Below are 21,956 nucleotides of genomic sequence, written 5' to 3' on the forward strand. Positions count from 1 at the left end.
ATTAGTGGTTGGTGCATAAATTTGAATAATAGTCATATTAAGTGGTCTTCTTATAAACTTCTTATAGGTATATGGATATTATCTTATCACTGATAGTGCTGTACTTCAGATTAGATCTTGAAATGTTCTTTTTGACGATGAATACAATGACATTCCTCTTTAATTTGTCTTTCCCGGCATAGTAGACCATATAATTGTCTGATTCAAAATGGCGAATGCCAGTCCATTTCAGCTCACTAATGCCTAGGATATCGATGTTTATGTGTTCCATTTCATTTTTGACAATTTCCAATTTTCCTAGATTCATACTTCGTACATTCCAGGTTCCGATTATTAATGGATGTTTATTATTAATGGATGTTTATAGCTGTTTCTTCTCATTTTGAGTTGTGCCACATCAGCAAATGAAGGTCTTGAAAGCTTGACTCCATCCATGTCATTATGATTGAGTCTACTTGGAGGAGACAGCTCTTCCCCAGCTGTATTTTGAGCGCCTTCTAACCTGAGGGGCTCATCTTCCAGGCATTATATCAGACAATGTTCTGCTGCTATTCATAAGGCTTTCACTGGCCAATTTTTTCACAAGTAGACCTCCAGCTCCTTTTTCCTAGTCTTAATGTGGAAGCTCTGCTGAAATTTGTCTACTAAGGGTGATCCTGCTGATATTTGAAATACTGGTGTCATAGCTTCCAGCATCACAGCATCACGCAAGCCACCACAGTTAGATAAACTGGCAGACATGTGATAAATGTTTACAGCTCTGATAACACAGAATATTTTTACATAAGATGTTATCTGTTTTTCCTTTCATTTCTTTAAATAATCCACTGGTGGTTTATAAGAATAAGAAGACTAGTATTAAATCCTTCTCTGCCTGGTGTGACATTAAAATAGTACATTATTTTTTATTTTACTCAATAGATGCAAGTTCACATCTGAAAAAACATTACCCAATGTCAAACTGACATTACACATCTTCCTAGACACTGTATTATTTCTGGATGTGAAGTAACTGAAACTCCATTCAAATTTTCATGTTAAGGTTGCGAAAACTTAGGCCTTAGTTTTCTAGGATCTGATTCTTGGTAACTTTGTTTATCGCAGTGCTTTCAAGTAGTCGCTAAGGTTTCTCAGAGGCAATACACTCCAATGTAGAAAGGTGAGTCTGCAAAAATAAATAACTCTCATGCCGCCAGTTTGCCTTTTTCCTTTATAAGGAATTAGGCCAGAAATTCCACACAGTACAAACTCACACTGATGCAAGCAGCACTCCCTTCACCCTAGTGATGGCATCAAGGCTCTATATCACTTCAGGAAGAGAACCTTCCCATTGAGGGGTTGTTGTGCTGTTGGGTGCCATCGAGTCAATTATGACTCATAGTGACCCCATATGACAGAGAAGAACTGCCCCATAAAGTTTTCTAGGATGTGATCTTAACGGAGCAGATCTCCAGGTCTTTCTCCCACAGAGCCAATGAGTGGGTTAGAACTGCTGACCTCTTCATTAGGAGTCAAGCACTTAGCCATTGTGCCACCAGGGCTCTTTATTCAGAGGTTAGGTTACCCCTAACAGCTGAGGGGATTTTGTTTCTCATCCAAAAGCTTTCTCTCTTCACATACAACTCCTGGTTTCACATGTGCTAGGGTCCCTGGGTGGTGGGAAAGTTTAGCATACTGGGCTGTTAACCCTAAGATTAGAGGTTTGGTGTCTTGGAAGAAAGGCTGGGAGATCTACTTCCGAAAAAGCCAGCAGAAACTCTATGGAGCACAGTCCCACTTTGATACTCTTGGGATTGCCATGAGTAGGAACCAACTCAACAACAGCTGGTTAACTGGTAGGACTCCTCTCACCAGCTCTACCACTTGTCCAAATGAGAACAGCTCAGGCTCATACCCTGGAACTCCTGGATTTATAACTGGATGTTAATTTGTGGCAGTATATGTTTTCTCCCCACAGTATTATTTTTTTAACATTTTCAAACATACAGAATAATTGAAGAAGTGTGCAATGAATACCCCTACACTTGAAACCATAGGACTTACTAAAGATAGTATTTTGTATTGCTCTCTTTACTTCTCATTTTTCTTGCTTTGAGTACATAGCTAGGTTTCATGGATTGAATTATGCCCACCCCCCCCCCAAATGTGTTTATCAGTTGAGCTGGGCCCTGATTCCTGGTATTGTGTGATTTTCCTGTATGTTGTAAATCCTGCCTCTATGATGTTAATGAGGGAGGATGGGGGGCAGTTGTGTTAGTGAGGCAGGACTCAACCTATAGGATTAGGCTGTGTCTTGAGGCAATCTCTTGAGATATAAAAGATAGAAGGAAGCAGAGAGACAGGGGGACCTCATTCCACCAAGAAAGCAGTGCTGGGAGTAGAGCGTGTCCTTTGAACCTGGGGTCCCTGTGCCTGAGAAGCTGCTCAACCAGGGAAAGATTGAGGACAAGGACCCTTCTTCCAGAGCCTACAGAGAGAGAAAGCTGTCCCCTCCAGCCGACAGACACCCTGAATTTGGACTTGTAACCTACCAGACTGTGAGAGAATAAAATTCTCTTTGTTGAAGCCATCCACTTGTGGTATTTCTGTTATAGCAGCACTGGATGACTAAGACACTAGGCTATTGTTATTTTTGTAGCTGGATAGAAACACAATACTTTAGAACTGCTTTATCTAACAAGGTAGACACTATCCTCATGAGGCTATTTAAATTTACACTTAATTAAAATTAAATGAAGTTAAAAATCAAATTCATCAGTTGTACTAGCCATATTTTGAATGTTCAGTAGCCATGTGTGGCCAGCGGCTACAGAATGGAACATCACAGATATAGATGTCCATCATCTCGGAAAATTTTATTAGATAGCATTTCCGAAACATTTAGGATCTTTTTTAAAAACCTGTTTATTAAGGAGCCCTGGTGGCACAATGGTTAAGAGCTTGGCTGCTAACCAAAAGGTCAGCAGTTCGAATCCACCAGCCACTCCTTGGAAACCCTATGGGACAGTTCTACTCTTCCTATATGGTCGCTATGAGTTGCAATTGACTAGTTGGCAGCGGGTTGGGTTTTTTGAAGTTTATTAAATAAATAAGTGTGGGTACCTTGTTGGGCAGGATGAGCCAGAGAAGTGCCTGTGAGGCAAAGAGAGGAAGTAGTAGTTTTCAGAAGCTGGGATAGGGACCAAAGCCAAAAGATTCCTCTAATTGTGAGAGATCTACCCCCTGACCTGTGGCTGTGCACCCAGAAGGAGCGGCAGCCTCAAAGATACGGCTTCATGGTGTGCCCGGGGGAACAGAGTGTAGGGTACAGACCTCAAGGATCCATTTTCGTATGGACGATAAGGACATCATTTGGTCAAAAAACTTCTCCCACTTTCTGATCACTGTAAAATCCTCCCAGTTTCTGCTTGAGTCCAGGGAGAGAAGAGTGCCATGATATTAAGAATTAATTTCCTACCAATCCAGTGGGACTAACACTCAGCTTTGGATTTATTTATTTTAAAAAACAAGAAATACAAAATTTCTTACACACCTGAATTTGGAAACTGAGTTTCATGTCCACTAAAAAAAAAAGTGAAAATCATCTTTGGGAATCATTTTTAAATATAATGTACAAATATTGGAGCCCTGGTGGTGGTGACCAAAAGGTAGGCAGTTCAAATCCATCACCTTCTTGGAAACCTATGGGACAGTTCTACTCTCTCCTATAAGGTCGCTATGAGTCAGAATAGACTCTACCCCAATGGGTTTTGGTTTGGGTACATTTATTTTTTAAAAACTAGTGTACATGTTTTTGGCCACTGGGGGACATTATTGTCCTATGCATAAGACAAGGAATAGTTTTGAGTCCTGGTTTTCAAACCTAGTCATAAACCAGAATCACCTGGAGGGCTTGTTAAAACACAGATTTCTCACTCCACCTGCAGTCAGTCTAAGGTAGGGCCCCAGGATATAAATTTCTAACAAGTTCCCAAGTGGTGCTGATGATGCTAGTCTGGGGACCATAATTTGAGAACCACTGCTCTAGTAAAAAAATTTAAATGTAGTATTAAGGCTATTAATTGAATAAACTTGCTTCATCGTAAGTGTGTTACATGGCTACACAGATTAATCTGGATGCTGTACTAATGGCTTGCCTTTGTCTAACACAAGAAGCTTAGGTATAGTCATAGAACTACCCCCCTTTCTGGGTGTGTATCAAGAGAGTTAGTAAGAGCATTGTGAAAAGTCATAGTTTCTATGTGGTTGAACAGAAGGTGTACAATGGATGGGACACAGCTTAAGACCAAAATTTTAACACTTTCCTGCACTAATTGGCTTAGGTCTAGACAGGACTTAGTCCCCAAGCTCTATTGGTATAAGAAAAGCTCTCAAGATGTATACCTGAATTTGACTGGTCCTAAAATTCAATAATTCATTTTCCAATTTTTAATTCAGATTATATAAAGGAAACTAGATTTGTCAGAGGTAATTTAGAGTTGGATTAGTGCCTGAGAAGTGAGCCCCCAGGTGAAATCAAACCTCCCAGAACAGAAGAAAGGGAAGAAGCAAAGCAGAAAGAAAACCAGGTTCCTCAGTTACTAAGAACTGGGCAACCTTCTGTAACGTTGCTATCTTTTCTCTCCAGAGAGTTGCTATACCAGAATCAGTGTGTAGTTAGCAACCACCACTACCCAGAAGAAATCCTTTGTATATTGTCTCAAAGGTCTGTAAAGCTATTATAATGTTTACTTGATTTACCATTTTAATTATGGTAGCTTATGCCACAAGACATTGGGCTTATTCTCAGAAAAAAAAAAAAAGGGTTTTGAAACTAGAACGAGCCTTGAAAACTCTTTCTGTATTTCTAGCCTTCTGGAAGAGTATGAAACAGTAGCTAGAAGTTTTGAACTATTGAGTGAATGTTTTTGATCAAGTTGTTTACCTGTACTAACAAACCTGAAAAAATATGAAACAACCTTAAACAGTGTTTCTTTGGGGGCCACAGGATTCAATTCTCATTTTCTACTTTTTAAATTTTGTATTCCTAATTTTGTTGCAACAATCATGTTTTAATATTGTAATGAAAAGTAGACCATTTCTATTCTAGAAATATCTGTCGTAATCCTTTAAAAAAAAAAAAATCCTTTACAGTGGTTTAAAATAAAAACTGTATCACTGAATGAGATTCACCTATTTTAAGTATAATATTTGTAGGTAAAGAAAAAAAAAGATCCACCTATTTTAAGTATAATATTTATAGGTACTTAATTTAAATTAAGCTCCTTATTTATCAGCTCATAACATATGTGAGTATTGAGTAGGACCAAATATGCTAGTATTTGCTGTAACTCTTCAGCTTAATGTATGTTTTCATTTTCATTCTTAAGCCAGTTAATTTTTAGAGTGATAATGCATTCGTGCTGCTTCCCTCCATCTGAAAGATGGCACTGTTTTTAGGTGTTGCTTTATGTTGGGTTCACTGATATAAAATGCGTTATTGACGTTATGTTTTTGGTTTACTAAATTCAGGATATTGTGAAGGATGCTTTCAGTGCAGTTTGCAATTTCTATTCAAGCTGCTAAGTTGTTTACTCATTTAACTTTTTAAAAAGGACAAGACTAGGCACTGTTCTACATCATGGGAATATAATGATATAAAGGTGGACGCAGTGCCTGCCCTCAGAGATCTTTTAGTTATAGAATTATTTAAGAAGAAATGTTGGAAGATAAGAAAGTAAAGAGTATTCTATGACCCCTGCTTTCAGGGAGAAACACCTAAGCCCACTCTTTAAATTGACTTGGACATTTTAGATGTTATGGTCCAGAGAGAATGCAGCGAAAGCATTTAGATTTCGGCATAGGAAAAAGGGAGTGTCATAAAATTGTAAGAAATACTTGGTTAGAGTCATGCTAAACTTCATGTAACTGCCTAAAAACTTATTTTAGCAAATCATGACATATCACAAACATGACAACCTTTGCTGATTTTGAATCAAATCATTCCTCACTGTCCTCTCCTCTGGGAGAAATATTTCTAGATACTTTAACCATTACTTATGAATTCTATTATTCATCTCTTCGTAGATTTATAGATTCACAAACTTATAGTTACCATATTTTGCTGGAGCATTTCACCTGTTGCAGGGTACCAGTCAGTATAACTCAGTAGACATTGTCCCTAAGGTAGGGCAAATGGCTGCACCTGCAGCTGAGGGTGATCAAAGCCTCCATCTGTTTGCCTTTAGAGGAAATTTGTGTTTATTATGACTGCAAGAAATACTGCTGAACAAGACATTTCTTCACCATCTTTGTTGAAAGATGGACATTAATAATGCAGATAAGAATCAAGCTAAGTAATGTTGAAGAGAAAGCAAGGCTCAGAAGCCCTATAAAACGGCAAGTTCAATAGTTCCACCGTAGTAGAGAATAAGGTATTACATAACCCCTAAGATCTAAAGAGTTAAAAAGTCCATTTATGGACTCTTATACCTTAGAAATATTAATCTGTAGTATATCTATACCTACAGCTGCATTTATATCTATGTCTGTTGATAGGGAATAGAGGTAGTATATGTGCTCTTACTCATGTAAAATATGTCCATTTAAATACTTACTATGTATATTTAATATTGCTATAAAGGACCAAGGTGAATTTTCTTTGTAGGGTTTTATTACTTTATGTATCATGTATATTATGACTGCCTTCTTATATGGTAATTGTCTTAGTTATCTAGTGCTGCTATAACTAATATCACAAGTGGATGGCTTTAACAAAGAGAAATTTATTCTCCCACAGTCTATTAGGTTACAAGTCTGATTTCAGGGCACCAGCTCCAGGGGAAGCCTTTCTCTTTCTGTTGGCTCTGGAGGAAGGTCCTTGTCATCAATCTTCCCCTGGTCTAGGAACTTCACAGAGCAGGAACCCCGGGTCCAAAGGACGCACTCTGCTCCTGGCACTACTTTCTTGGTGTTATGAGGTCCCCGTGTTTCTCTGTTCACTTCTCTCTTTTATATCTCAAAAGAGATTGGTCTAGTAGATTGATTCCTGCCTCATTAACATAACTGCCGCTAATCCCACCTCAATAACATCTTAGAGATAGAATTTACAACACACAGGAAAACCACATTAGATGACAAAATGGTGGACAATCACACGACACTGGGAATTATGGATCAGCCAAGTTGACATACTTAATTTTAGGGGGACACAATTCAATCTACGCCAGTAATATAAGTAAAGGGAAAAGGTTTTATGAGGGAAAATAACTAAAAAGGTTTTTTTTTTTAAAAGCCTATTGAAAGCAATGCTAAAAAATAATCTCGTTTACTAAATACCTGTTGTTATTGTTAAGTATGGTTGACTCTAATTTGACTCACAGTGACCCGATGTGACAGACTAAACCGCCCCATAGGGTTTTTTTTTGGCTGTAATCTTTATGGGAACAGATCGCCAGGTCTTTCTCCCACGAAGTCACGGGGGAGTCAAACAGCTAACCTTTAGTTAGCAGCCAAGTGCTTAACCGTTGGCGCCACCAGGGCTCTTTACTAAATACCTGCCAAGTACAAATACTGTGTGTGTATAAAGCACTCTAAAAAAGAAACAAACAAAAGAAGTTTTTGTTTTGTTTTGACACACCGCATGTGAGTCAGAGTAAACCTGTGCCCGCATGGAGTTTTCAATGGCTGGTTTTTCAAAAGTAAATCACCATGGCTTTCTTCCAACATGCCCCTGGGTGGACTCAAACCTCCAACCTTTCAGCATGCAGCCAAGTGAGCACTCTAGAGAATACAAAAATATTTATGTCCCAGTCTCTCCCTATCAGGCACTATGTGGCGTGTGTGTTCTTGTGGCAGCAGAGAAGTTACCCTGTTATAACTTTTCCTGTATTTATCTTCTACAGTTAATCATCTATATACTCTATAATTTATATTTACTTCTTTGGCTGGCCTAGAAAGATGACCCTAACAATAACAGACATTGAGAGGTAGGTTGACTTCTAGTTAGTTTTGTTGGTAGCTGAGAGGGATAGAATCTGAAGAGATCAGTTTTACATCTATCAAGTTGAAGATGATAGCTGAGAATACAAGTATAAAAGACTAGCTGTTGTTAGTTGCTGTCAAGTCAGCTCCAACTAGGCCATCCCATATACAACAGAACAGAATGTTGCCCAGTCCTTCCTGCTCCACCTTTACAATAGTTGGTATGCTCAAGTCCATTGTTGTGGCCACTGTGTATTTTGAGAGCCTTCCAACCTACAGGGCTCATCTTCCAGCACTATATCACACAATATTCTGTTGTGATTCATAGGGTATTTTTATATATAACTCATTTTATTATTTTTTGTTGTTGAGAATATACACAGCAAAACATACACCAATTCAATAGTTTCTGTACGTTCAATTCAATGACATTTTTAACATTCTTCGAATTGTGTAACCGTTCTCATCCTCTTTTTCTGAGTTGTTTCTTCCCCATTAACATAAACTCACTGCCCCCTAAGTTTCCTATGTAATCTTTCAAGTTGCTGTTGTCAGTTTGATCCCATATAGATATATCTTAAATGAGCATAATGCTCAAGGCAGACATTCTTTTCTAGTTAAACTAAATTATTGTTTGGTTTTAAGAAGACTTCAGGGTATATTTTTGGTTTATGCTTTAAAGGTTATCTCAGGGCAATAGTTTTGGGGATTAATCCAGCCTCTACAGCTCCAGAATGTCTGGATTCCATGTGAATTTTAAATTCTGTTCTGTATTTTCACCCTTTTGATCAGGATTCTTCTATAAAATCTTTGATCAAAATGTTCAGTAATGGTGACCAGACACTATCCAGTTCTGGTCCTGTGGCAAAGGAAGCAGCTGTTCCTGGATGCAATCAGCCACACATTCCATGTCCTCCTCCTATTCCTGACTCTCCTTTTTCCTCTGTTTCTCCAGGTGACTAGAGACCATTTATTGTGCCTTGAATGTCCGCTTGCAAGCTTTTAGGACCCCAGGTACTATGCACTGAGCTAGAAGGTAGAACAGAAGCACTAAACATGTTGTTAGGCCAATTAATAGCTGGGATGTCCCAAAAACTATGAACCTAAACCTCCAAGCCAAGGAACCAAATCCCATGAGATGTTTGGTTGTACATAAGCAGCCTCAGCAGCTATGCTTTTATTATTATTATTATTGTTCTAAATGTATCTATCACACAATTCTTGCCAATTCAACTTTTTACAGTTGTATAACTTACAATTAATAGTGTTTTCATTGGCTAATTTTTGGAAGTAGATGAGCAGACCTCTTTTCCTAGTCTGTCTCAGTCTAGAAGCTCCACTGAGTGTCCCTGCTGCTGGCATTTGAAATACTGGTAGCAGAGTATCCAGCATCATAGCAACACTCAAGTCACCACAGAATAAAAATCTGGGAGACTACAAGGCTAGCAGACAGTTAGCATTGTAGCTCTAGTTCAGCAAAAGGGCTGATGATGCAGTATAAATCTGAAAAGAGGAAAATTAATGAAAGAGAAAGACAAGGAATCAAAGATGTAGAAAAGACTCAGAGAAGCCTAGTTTTATCGAAGCCAAAGGAAAACGCAGTTTAAAGTAGATGTTGTTGTTGTTGTGTGCCGTCAAGTCAATTCTGACTCATAGTCACCCTATAGGACAGAGAACTGCCCAACAGGGTTTTCAAGCAGTGCCTGGTGGATTCCAACTGCCAACCTTTTGAATAACAGCCTGAGCTCTTAACCACTGCACCACCAGGCCTCCAAAGTAGGAGATAGTGGAGATCGACACTGTCAAATTCTAAAAATCTAATAGGTATTACCAACACTGGAAAATACCATTGGATTTGGTTAACTACCGTCTGGCGGGAGTAAGAGCCAGATTTGACAGCATTAAAGAGAGAGGAAAAGTTCTTTTGGAAGAGTAAGATTCAGCATTGGTTTGGTATTTTAATTTGTTAGAGTCACAACTTATTTCAAATAGTCTAAAAGATAAAGATAAAAGCTATATCTTGATGCTTTCTAACAGAACACAACACACACACACACAAAGTGTTATTCATTGAATTTTCCCCTGAAAAGATATGCTGAAGTCTTAACCCCTGTACTTGTGCTTATAACTTTGTTTGGAAATACGGTTTTTCTTTCATTATCAGTTAAGTCAAAGGAGGTCATATGGAGTAGGGTGGATCCTGATCCTAATCTTTCTGGCTGGTGTCTTATACGAGAGGAGAAAAGACACAGAAACACCCAGGGCTACTAGGAACTGAAAGTGACAAGGAAGGATTTTCCCCTAGAGCCAACAGAGAAAGAGAGAGCATCAAAAACCAAAACCATTGCCACTGAATTGAGCTGCCCCATAGGGTTTCCAAGGCTGTATTCTTTACAGAAGCAGACTGCCAAACTTATCTGCCACATCTTTCTCTCATGGAGCAGTTGTTGGGTTCAAACTGGCAACCTTTCAGTTAATAGCCAAGTGCTATAACCACAGTGCCACCAGAGCTCCTGAGAGAGAGCAGAGCCCTGCTGAATCCCTGAATTCGGACGTTTAGCCTCAAGAACTGTTAGAAAATAAATTTCTGTTCTTTAAAGCCAACAACTTTGTATATTTCGTTGTGGCAGCCCTAGCCAACTAAGACACACATGCACACTCACATGCGCACTCACACACACTCACACTCAACATGACAAGTTTAATTAACGCAAGTTGGCGAATTAATAGCTTAGTGAGCAAATTCAATTTTCTATAACGATATAATTTTTTATTGTGGTGAAAATATACACAACAAAATATTTCCAATTTCACAATTTCTGCACGTATAATTCATTGACATTGATTATATTCTTCATGTTGTACCGCCATTATCGCTATCTTTTTTCCAAATTATTTTAGCACCATTAACATAAACTTAATGCTCCTTAAGCAATAGCTTCACCTTTCCTCTTCCCTTCAAGCCAGGTAACCACTAATAAGCTCTCATTTCTATATATTGCTTATTTCATGTAAGTGAGATTCTACAGTATTTGTCCTTTTGGACCTTATTTCACTCAACATACTGTTTTCGAGGTTCATCCATGTTGTGACATACATCAGAACTTCATTTCTCTTTATGGTTGAGTAATATTCCATTGTATGCCTATCCATTCATCTGTTGATGAATATTTTGGTTGTTGCCACCTTTTGGCTATTGTGAAAAATGCTGCAATGAACTTTACTATAAAGGTTTCTGTTTGCATTCTTACTTGCACTTTCCTTGGGTACACACCTAGGATTGGGATTACTGGGTCATATGGTAGTTCCATGTATAAATTGTTGAGGAACCACCAAACTGTTTTCAACAGTGACGGAAGCATTTCATATTTCCATCAGCAGTGGAAGAGATGTTAGTTTCTCCACAACTTCGCCAACACCTGTTGTTTTCCTTTTTTTTTTTTTTAGGTCATTGCCCTTCTAATGGAAGCGAGGGGGTATCACATTATGGTTTTCATTTGCATCTCCCTAATGACTAACGATGCTGAACATCTTTTCATATGCTTGACGGCAATTTGAACATCCTCTTTGGTGATATGTCATTTCAAGTCCTTTGCCTATATAAAAAAAAAATTTCTTTTTTGAAATTTTGGTGAAAGTATATACAGGCAAAGATACACCATTTCACCATTCTAACAATTTCTACATGTACAATTCAGTGCCACTGGTTATCTTCTTCAAGTTGTACCCCCTTTCTTGCTATCCTTTCCCACATTATTCCACCACCATTATCTTAAACTGACTGCCCCCTAAGCTTCTCATCCAACCTTTCAAGATGCCATTGTCAATTTGATTTCAGGCAGATAATTCTTTAAAAGAGCACAATGCTCAAAGCAGGCATACTTTACTAATTAAAATAAGCTATTTTTTGGTTCAAAAAAGACTTGGAATAGTTTTGGTTTAAGGTTTAAAGATTAAATATTATCTCAGGGCAATTTTTTTTCTTTTTTTAATTTTTTTTGTGCTTTAAGTGAAAGTTTACAAATCAAGTCAGCCTCCATATAAAATTTATACACACCTTGCTATATACTCCTAATTGCTCTCCCTCTAATGAGAAAGCACACTCCTTCTCTCCACTCTCTATTTTTGTGTCCATTCAGCCAGCTTCTGACCCCCTCTGCCCTTGCATCTCCCCTCCAGATAGGAGATGCCAACATAGTCTCGTGTGTTTACTTGATCCAAGAAGCTCACTCTTCACCAGTATCATTTTCTATCCCATTGTCCATTCCAATCCCTGTCTGAAGAGTTGGCTTTGGGAATGGTTCCTGTTTTGGGGTAACAGAAGGTCTGGGGACCATGGCCTCCAAGGTCCTTCTACTCTCAGTCAGACCATTAAGTCTGGTCTTTTTACGAGAATTTGAGGTCTGCATCCCACTGCTCTCCTGCTCCATCAGGGATTCTCTGTTGTGTTCCTTCTCAGGGCAGTCATCAGTTGTAGCTGGGTACCAACTAGCTCTTCTGGTCTCAGGCTCATGTAGTCTCTGGTTTTTGTGGCCCTTTCTGTCTTTTGGGTTCATGATTACCTTGTGTCTTTGATGTTCTTCATTCTCCTTTGCTCCAGGTGGGTTGAGACCAATTGACGCATCTTAGATGGCTGTTTGCTAAGGTTTAAGACCCCAGACACCACGCTCCAAAGTAGGATGCAGAATGTTTTCTTAAAAGATTTTATTATTCCAATTGACCTAGATGTCACCTGAAACCATGGTCTCCAAACCCCTGGCGCTGCTGCACTGGCCTTCGAAGCATTCAGTTTATTCAGGAAACTGCTTTGCTTTTGGTTTAGTCCAGTTGTGCTGACCTCTTCTGTATTGTGTGTTGTCTTTCCCGTCTCCTAAAATAGTTCTTGTCTACTATTTAATTACTGAATACCCCTCTCCCTCCCTCCCTCCCCACTCTTGTAACCATCAAAGAATATTTTCTTCTCTGTTTAAACTATTTTTCGAGTTCTTATAATAGTGGTCTTACACAATATTTGTCCTTTTGCAACTGACTGATTTCACTCAGCATGATGCCTTCCAGATTCCTGCATGTTATGAAACGTTTCACAGATTCATCATTGTTCTTTATTGATGTGTAGTATTCCATCGTGTGAATATGCCATAATTTATTTATCCTTTCATCCGTTGATGGGCACCTTGGTTGCTTCCATCTTTTTACTATTGTAAATAGTGCTGCAGCGAACACGGGTGTGCATATATCTGTTTGTGTAAAGGCTCTTATTTCTCTAGGATATATTCCAAGGAGTGGGATTGCTGGATCGTATGGTAGTTCTATTTCTAGCTTTTTAAGGAAGTGCCAAATTGATTTCCAAAGCAGTTGTATCATTTTACATTCCCATCAGCAGTGTATAAGTGTTCCAGTCTCTCCACAACCTCTCCAACATTTATTAATTTGTGTTTTTGGGATTAACGCCAGCCTTGTTGGAGTGAGATAGAATCTCTTTGTAGTTTTGATTTGCATTTCTGTAATGGCTAATTGTCATGAGCATTTCCTCATGTATCTGTTAGCTACCTGAGTGCCTTCTTTAGTGAAGTGCCCATTACTATCCTATGCCCATTTTTTAATTGGGTTATTTGTCTTTTTGTAGTTGAGTCAGGGCAATATTTTTAGAGGCTTATTCAACCTCAACAGCTCCAGAAAATCTGAATTCCATTGAGAATTTGAAATTCTATTCAGAAGTGGTAGCTGGGTACCATCCATTTCTTTTGGTCTCATGGCAGAGGAGGCAGTTGTTCATGGAGGCAACCAGAAATGTATTCTATTTCCCCCTCTGATTCCTGACTCTCCTTCCTCTCTGGCTTCAGGTGAATGGTTACTCCTTGAATGGCCGATTGTTGGCTTTTAAGGCCCCAGTCACTATGCAACGAACCAGGAGGTAGAACAGAAGTGCTGAGAAACAATATCTAAATCATGACTCTAAACCACTGAACCAAGAAAACAAATCCTGAGAGGGGTCTGGTAGTGCAAAATGGCCTCAACAGCTGTCCTTTTCTTTTTATAATCGTGCATATAACACAATATTTGCTAATTCAACATTTTTCAGCTGTGCAGCTTAGTGATATCAATTACATTAATCGGTTGTGCAACCATTACCCTTAAATGATGCTGAATTTCCCATCACCATAAACAGAAACTCACTGCTTCCCAGTGACTCCCCAGCCCCCATAACTGCTAATAAGTTTTGGTCTCTATTTATCTATTCTTGTAATTTTATATAACTGGAATCATACAATATTTGTAATTGACTTATTTCACTCCACATAATGTCTTCAAGGTCCGTCCATGTTGTAGCAGGTATCAGGACTTCTTTTTCCTTTCTGGCTGAGTAGAACAATATAATTTTAACCAATAAAATTTTCCACCGTTAATTTATTCTTAAAAATATAATTTAAGAACTTACTGGTCGCCATATTCTTCATACATAAAGGTTACATTCCTGAGAGAGTAATTAAAAAAATGCTGCAATCAACAATTAAACGGCTCTGTGAACGTCCTGCTCATCTAAGAAAATATGGAATACAGGAGATGCAATTCACAGAAACAGAGCATGTACCACTTTGCTCCACATGAGTAATTTTTTCCCTAGCTCGCCTATTGTAAGTATTTTCCAGCCCTTTCCCCATGTTTTTGAGAAAAATAATAGCTAGCATAGCATTTGGAAAACTCAAAGTAGTTACATCAACAACATTATTAACTGCCAAGTTTTCTCATAAATATCACTGGGACCTATGATTCATTTAATTCTAACCAAGAGTCTAGATGGTCAGTGTAGCACCCAGATTTCAGAAAGTAGTCTCCAAAAGGAATGAAATAAAGGGGCACTGGGCGCGATTGTTAATTTTATGCATCACCTTGGCTAGGTTCTGGTGCCCAGTTATTTGGCCAAACACTAGATGTTGCTATGGAGGCATTTAGATGTTATTAGCATTTACAATTAATTGACATTAAGTAAAGAAGACTACTGTCCATAATTGTGCAAATTTGACTGAATACCCAAAGGTAGTGTTTTTTTTTTTTTTCCAGTGTATCCTATCAGGAAGCACACAGTATCAGTTGGTCCCATAATTGGTGATGTTATCTTTAAAGGCAATGTCTGGTAGGTTTCTTCACTGTAACTTTTTTAAAATTTTTTATTGTGTTTTAGGTGAAAGTTTACAGTGTAAATTAGTTTCCCATTCAAAAATGTATGCAAAATGTTTTGTGACATTTGTTGCAATCCCTGAAATTTTTCAGCACTCTCCTCCTTTCCTTTTATATCCTGGGTTCCCTGTGTTCATTTCATCTAGGTTTCCTGTCCCTTTCTGTCTCCTCATCTTTGCTTTTGGGTGAGTGTTGCCCATTTGGTCTCTTATGCTTGATTGAACAAGGAAGCACATTCCTAACATGTGTTATTGTTTATTTCACAGATCTGTCTCATCTTTGGCTTTGAAAAGATTCCACCGCAATGAGTTTGGTTTTGGTTTAATTTTTGGCTGAAGGTGGACTTTGGGAGTGACTTCAGTTAGCAGGTATCAGGGGGCCATAGTCTTGGGGTTTCCTCCAGTCTCTGTCAAACCAGTAAGTATAGTCTTTTTTCTGTGAATTTGAATTTTGTTCTTCATTTTTCTCCTGCTCTGTCCGGAACCCTCCATTGTGAGCTCTGTTAGAGGGGTCAGTGGCAGAAGCTGGGCACCATCTAGTTCTTTTGGGCTCAGGCTGCTAGAGGATGTGATTCACGTGGTCCGCTAGTTCTTTGGTCTCATATTTTCTTTGTATCTTTGGTTTTCTTCATTCTCCTGTGCTCCAAATATGATGGAACTGGTAGATGTATTTTAGATGGCCACTTGCAAGCTTTTAAGACCCCAGATGCTACTCACCAAAGTAGGATACAGAACATTTTCTTTACGAACTATGTTATGCCAATTGACCTAGATGTCCCCTGAGACCGTAGTTCCCAGCCCTCAGCCCCAGTAAGTTGGTCCTTCAAGGTCTTTGGATGTGTCTAGGAAGCTTCTATCTCTTTACCTTGATCAAGTTGTGCTAATTTCCCCTATATTGTGTGTTGATTTTCCTTTCTCCAGCGTTAGCACTTTTATATTATCTAGTTAGTGATTTCTCCTTCCAACCACTCTCCTCCCTCTTAACCATCAAAGATTTTTTTTTTCTGTGTGTAAACCTTTCCTTGGGTTTTTATAATAGTAGTCTCATACAATATTTGTCCTTTTGTGATTGACTTATTTCACTCAGTATAATGCTCTCCAGGTTCATCCATATTGTGAGTTGTTTCATGGATTCATCGTTGTTTATTGTCATATAGTATTCCATAGTGTGCATGTACAATAATTTGTTTATCCATTCATCTGTTGATGGGCACTTAGGTTGTTCTTGTCTTTTTGCTACTGTGAATAATGTTGCAATGAACATGGGTGTGCATATGTCCATTCATGTGATGGCTTTTATTTCTCTAGAATATATTCCTAGGTGTGGGATTGCTGAATCATATAATATTTGTATTTCTACCTTTTTAAGGAAGTGCCATATTGTTTTCCAAAGTGGCTGTACCATTTTCTATTCCCACCAGCAGTACATAAGAGCTCTAATCTCCCTGCAACCTCTCCAACATTTGTTATTTTCTGTTTTTTTGATTAGTGCCAGTAACTTCGCTTGAGATGGTATCTCATTGTAGTTTTGATTTGCATTTCTTTAATGGCCAATGACTGTATTTCTTCATGTGTCTGTTAGCTGCCTGAATGTCTTTGGTGAGGTGTCTGCTCATATCCTTTGCCCATTTTTTTGATTAGATTATTTGTATTTTTGTTATTGAGGTGTTGAAGCATTCTGTAGATTTTAGAGATTAGACCCTTGTTGGATATGTTATAGCCCAATTTTTTTCCCAATCTGCAGTTCTCTTTTGGTGAAGTCTTTTGATGAGTATAAGTGTTTAATTTTTGAAAGCTTCTAGTTATCTAGTTTCTCTTCTAGTGTTTGTTCATTGTTATGGTTTACATAGAATTTATGACACATGTTAGGGCCCCCAGCATTGCCCATATTTTTTCTTCCACGATCTTTATTGTTTTAGATCTTATATTTAGGTCTTTGACCCATTTTGAGTTAGTTTTTGTGTATAGTGTGAGGCATGGGTCCTTCTTCATTTTTTTTTACAAATGGACATCTATTTTTGCCAGCACTAATTGTTGAAAAACCTGTCTTTTCCCTATTTAATGGACTTTGGTTCTTCATCAAAGATCAGTTGACCATAGGTGGATGTATTTACGTCTGGGTTCTCGATTCTGTTCCATTGGTCTCTCAATGTATCAAGCAGTTCTGACTACTCAGGCTATATGATAGACTCTGAAATCAGATAGTATGATGCCTCCTACTCTGTTCTTTTTCTTCAATAATACTTTGCTTATCCGGGGCCTCTTTCCTTTTCATACAAAGTTGGTGATTAGTTTTTCCATCTCATTAAAGAATGCTGTTGGTACTTGTGTTGGGATTGCATTATATCTGTAGATCGCTTTGGGTAGGATTGACATTTTCACAATGTTGAGTCTACCTATCCATGAGCATGGTGTATTTTTCCATTTATGTAGGTCTCTTTTGGTTTCTTGCAATAACGTTTTGTAGTTTTCTTTGTATAGGTCTTTTACATCCTGGCTGGATTTATTCCTAAGTATTTTATCTTTTTAGGGGTTATTATAAATCATATTATATTCCTGATTACCTTTTCAAGTTCTCATTTTGGTGTATGGGAATCCAACTGATTTTTTGTATGTTGATCTTGTATCCTACTACTCTACTGAATCTTTCTATTAGTTCCAGTAATTTACTTGTGGAATCTTTTCTCCACTATGTATTTTCTTTTTCTACATTTAATTAATACGAAAGAGATACTTTGAGACAACGTAGATATTGTGTTCCTTATCAAATTGTCATCCATTAGCTTTAGCATTCATTGATGAGTTTTACATGAATCAGTTGTCACTATGATAATGGCCAAATGGTGATATTCTACCTTGATTATTTCTTATTTCTCTTTTAGTTGACATTCTACTGCAAAGAAGAGATTTTTCCTTTTCACTATTTATTTTTATCAGTATGTACTCATAGATTCTTGTTCTATTACCCTCATTACTTATTTTGATGCTCAAATTGTCCCAGATTTGGTCAATTGACTCCTGTGCCTTGTTGACAAGACCCCAACGTTCCTTAAGCATTCTTCACTTTTGTGCACAACAAATATTATGCAAAATGACATAAAATGTATATATAGTAATTTATATGATTATATTTTACCAGTTTTTCTCTTAACGTTTGAATATGTACCTGTCAGTACTGTTGTGGATGTTGTTGTTGGTTACCATGGAGGCAACTCTGACTCATAGCAACCTAATGTATAATAGAATGAAACTTTGCCTGATCGTGTGCCATCTTCATGATCATTGGCATGTTTGAGTCAATTGTTGTCACTATTGTATCAATCCACCTAATTAAGGGTTACCATCATTTTTACCAACCAAACATGATGTTCTTTTCTAGCAATTGGCCTTTCCTGATGATGTGCCCAAAATAAATGAGCTGAAGTTTTGCCATTCTCCCTTCATAGAAGCAGTTTGGTTGTATTTCTTCTAGGACAGATTTTTTCTTTCTCCTGGAAGTCAATGATATATTCATTATTCTTTGCCAATACCACAATCCAAATGCATCAGTTCTTTTTTGTCTTCTTTTTTCATTGTCCAGCTTTTGCATGCATATGAAGCAATTGAAAAGGCCATGGCTAGTATATAAAACCTGTAGGGTTTCTCTTCCTTGGCTGCAACAATGGACTCAAATATAACAATGATTCTCAGGATGGTGCAGGTCCAGGCAATGTTTTGTTCTGTTGTACATAAGGTTGCCATGAGTCAGAACAGATTCCATGGCAACTAACAAGGTTTTTTCCTATATTTACTCTGATATACTAATATACATTGGAATTAACCATTGTGTTGCTTTAGGGCCATGACGTTATGAAGAGATGAGGTCTGTAAGTTGAACAAGGGTGAAAGCAGCACTGCTCATGGCTGCTCCTTTCCTCTCTATATAGTCTGCCAAGCATTCAGTGTTCCTGACTGAAACTGTGCAACCCTGACTGCAAATGAGGGCTTCTCTTTCCTCAGAAATTTAGATAAATTTATTCAGACTGTCAATTTTACCATCTGGGTTACTCCAGTAACTTTTTCACAGTCTTTGTGAATTCTGCACTAAAACTCTTTGTGGCTCCCTCGATTACTGCTTATTTATCTGCCAAAGCCAGTTAGATTAGGCCTCCAAGCTAACCCAAGGCAAATTTTTGCCAACTTTCATAGACTATTTAATCACTTTGTATCAGCCAGACGGGAAACAAATGGCACAACGAAATGACGCAATAGGGAAGATTTTCTTGAAGGGGCCATTTACAAAGGTGTGAACAGGGTTAGAGGAAAACTAAAAGGAATAGGGAAACACCTCAAGCCCAGCAGCAGACCTAAAAAAACAAGAGGAGGAGCGATTACCGGACTCCTGAGAAAGTAGCTCTTGTTGTAGGAAGGGGCTGGCTAACTTGCAGTGTGACTTTCAGTTGAGGAAGGCAGCCATTGCCATCCCATGGCAACCAAGAAAGGAAGGAACTGGGGAATAAATACCTTAATTTCACTCTTCTCTTACTGATGCTTTCCTACTGGTGCTTCCCACTGGCCACAACAAGGAGGAGCTAGAGAGCAAAGGAGGCCATTGATGCAAAGACGAAAGGTCACCCTATTGAGGCAGAGCAGGATAGAGAACTATGAAGAGTGCTTCTGGGGGAGCAAACAAAATCTCTTACTCACATACCAAAAACCAAACCTGTTGCCATTCAGTTGATTCCAACTCATAGCAACTCTATAGGACCGAGTCGAACTGCCTCATAGTCTTTCCAAGGAGCGGCTGGTGGATCCGAACTGCCAACTTTTTGGGTTAGCAGCCGATCTCTTAACCACTGCACCAGTTTTAATATTTTTGAATGAAGATTTATGGGTTCAAGTGGCCAACCACCATTGCACTAGCTCCTATGCTTTTTTTCTGTTTGGAGCCACCGGTATATGTTCTGATACCCTCTAAAAGTTCTTCTCCTTACAGAGATTACATCTGCTTGCACCTCTGGCAGGTCCTTTCCCCCAGTCTCATTCCTACCCTAGGTTTCCTTGTTGTCAGCCTAGTTAGGCCCATGTATGTGTGCGTGTCTTTAGCTTCCTTTCTCCAACAATTTATAGAGTAAAAATATCTTCATCTTGTTGTAAAATATTGTCAAAAAAAGGTAACTGGACAAACAATAAAATAAAAAATGTGATCTTTATTAGTTTTGCACATTTTTAATGTTGGTTAGCATCGTTTAGGGTAATAGTAGCATTTTTCAGCATGCAGTTCACGAATACAATTTATCTAAATAATTTTCAGAAAAAGAGGAACCTACAGTTTGCTTCTGTAAGAAACACAAAATGTCGTGATGTAGTTGATTATATAAGCTCGCTACTCTCTGTTCTTGTAGGAAAAAAAATGTGAAACCCACTTATATTTAAAACAATCTAGATCAGCATGAGTCAAAAACAAAACAAAACATAAAGAGGTTAGAAAAAATAAGGGAAAAGAAAGAAAGAAAGGAAAATAAGCAGCACTACCTTAACTCAGTTAGTGCAGGCACTACCAGAAATGTAAATAATATGTTATACCCTTCCCCATTTGCAAAGCATAATTTGGATGTGAGTCGTGAACCTATTTTGCCCCTTAAAACTATGAAATAATCTAAAATTAGCAGATGTAATAAAACAGCAGAAATCTATAACTACCCAGTCTTGTTTTTCATTTCTTATTTAGCAAATTTCTTCCATGAAAAAGTGTTATGGACAGAAAGTAAGAAAAGTGATTGTGGTATCAACCTGAAGATAATTTTCCTTTTCTTATTTATGTACATAATGCTGAAAAATAAAACAAAATGACTTTGTACAGTATTTATATTTGATTATAAAATTCTAAACACATTTTTAACAGGTTAAGCAGTGTTGTTTTGTTTTTTTAAACATGTCTGTACAATCTGGCTGTACACCATACATTATCTATTTAAAATTTAAAAATAACCAAAAAAGTTGTTAAAGTGCTGCAAACTATTGCTTAATGACTTAAAGGAATGAGATCTGTTGAGCAATTTCCTTGATGCTACCCACTGGCATATGGTTTCTCATGAATGAGATTCTGTGCAGTGGGAGAAACCAGACACAGCATGGTAATATAAACATGCACTGATAGCAACCAAACAAACTAGCTACAGTGGTACAGAATACGTTATATTACCTGTATAAAGCTTGCACTCTACATTTTGTGTGGTACATATTTGATACAATAAATACTGTGCTTGGGTCATTATTTGCTCAAACGTGCACCACCAGGTAAAATGACTATTTACATAATAAATAGCATTTCATTAACATATACAGTGTCAACCTTGCTGAGAGCTGAAGATGGCTGAACAAAGTGCAGGATTAAACAGAAATGGATCAAGGGTTCTTTTGGTTCAGTTCAGTCTTTCGGGGGTGGGTGATATTCGCTATTCAGTTTTTCTTAGAATAATAACAGAAATCGAACATTTATGACTCCAGACATTTGAAGGAAGTTTGTACCTGCTAAGATTTAATGACCTACCTAAACATGATCTACTTGTTCTAGGGGCTGAATTTGAGAAAAGAAGATCAGCAAAGCACCTCCAAAGATTACCCAATTCCTCCTCCCAGTAACACGGATGAAATTTAAGAACTGGTTGTTTTCCTAGTGACTTTTTCTCATGCATGATCTTTGAGTGCAGCATGCCCTCATGCAAACCATGTCTTTGTGTAGATGGGAGGGAGGGTTTTATGGTTGCCAAAACCTCTGGGGGGCGTACCTGTTAAAGAGGTCCTTTAGTCTAGTTCCCAACAGAAACCCCGTTT

The sequence above is a fragment of the Elephas maximus genome, chromosome 6 (genome assembly GCF_024166365.1).
Source record: "Elephas maximus indicus isolate mEleMax1 chromosome 6, mEleMax1 primary haplotype, whole genome shotgun sequence".
NCBI classification, from domain to species: Eukaryota; Metazoa; Chordata; class Mammalia; order Proboscidea; family Elephantidae; genus Elephas; species Elephas maximus.